The following is a 1,319-nucleotide window of genomic DNA, read 5'->3' as shown; positions in this document are numbered from 1 at the left end:
GCCTCAGACCTCTCTTATTTTTTAGAATTGCGTGTACATCTGAAATTAACTCAAGGGCTTAATTAAAAGAACTTGGAAAGATGGACAAATATGTGCTGGCATACGCACATTTTTTTCCTGAAGGGCACCCTCCTCCCCCCTGAAGCAAGTCCATCAACAGCACGGATCAGATAGCTGTGCTGGGTCCTGAGCCAGCCCACGCGTGGTATCTTGAAACATCAGCTGTTTATTATTCCTGTGATTTGGTGATGGGAGGCATTGTTGCAACTCTTTCTGCAGAGAGTCCGCCGCATGTGGATGCCTTTGGGAATACGGTTAATGAGAAGGGGGGGCCTTCGTGTTCGCTTTAACTTCCTGTGATGTCTTATGTGTTTCATGCTTTCTTTTATTAAAGAATACAGCAGGAGTCATCTGGGTGATGGGCTCGTGAGCCATTTTTGTTTTCTTTTCTGAAAAGTTTTCCGTTTAGAAAATCATTTGATTCAAAGCAGGTACGAGATAAGGAAGCTAAACTCTTTTCAAGTGTAGGTAGGCATTTGCCAAGTCCATCAACGCTTCGTGATGCAGGAGAGGGCCAGGTGGGTGGTTGCCGTCCCCCGGTCTGCACAGGGTCTTCTTAGCCTCGCTCCTCCCGCTCACGGAGGTGGTAGTCTGGGAGCCTTGCAGGCGAGTCGGTGGGACGCGCTGTACACGCTCAGTTCCTGCCGGGCAGGCTCACCCGTTCCAGTCCGAGTCTGCGGTCTGGGGGGTGAATCGTTTTGTTTCTCTCTGGCTGGATTTCTTGCTTTCCTCGGCCAGTTTCTGGGGACAGGAATGGTCCCTGTTGTGTCTGGACTGGTGGGTAGCCAATCTGTGTCTGACATCGATGTTCCCGTGACCACAGTGGGAGCCCAGTGCCCAAGCGGGCGGGGCGCCCACCTGCTTCCTTTCCAAACACGCCCCATCAGAGGGCAGAGTCACCCGCCATGGAAACAGAATCACTCAGTCCCACCCGGGCCCCCGACCCCCGCCTGCCGTGGAAAGTTGCCCGCAGCCCAGAGCTCCAGGCGGCTCCCTGTCTGGTGGCCTCGTGCCTCCATCGGCCGCCCTGTCCCACCCAGCACGCCCAGCTCAGACCCCGTCACCGCCCCCCAACGCTCTGCAATGAAACACTGCCCGCCCCAAGCCCTCTGCCCTCCCAGGCTGCCCCCCTTTCTTCACCCCTGCCCCCTGCCCTCCCCAGGACCAGCCTGTCACTGCCGAGGGCCTCACTTCCAGCCTGGGAGGAGGACACAGAGGGATGGGGTCGGGGCTGGACGGAGCCCACCCGCCAGCGCCAC

This window comes from Bison bison, unplaced genomic scaffold (assembly GCF_000754665.1).
Source record: "Bison bison bison isolate TAMUID 2011002044 unplaced genomic scaffold, Bison_UMD1.0 scf7180017856539, whole genome shotgun sequence".
In the NCBI taxonomy this organism is placed as follows: Eukaryota; Metazoa; Chordata; class Mammalia; order Artiodactyla; family Bovidae; genus Bison; species Bison bison.
The sequence above is the reverse complement of the archived record's forward strand: the minus strand, read 5'-3'. Positions refer to the sequence as shown.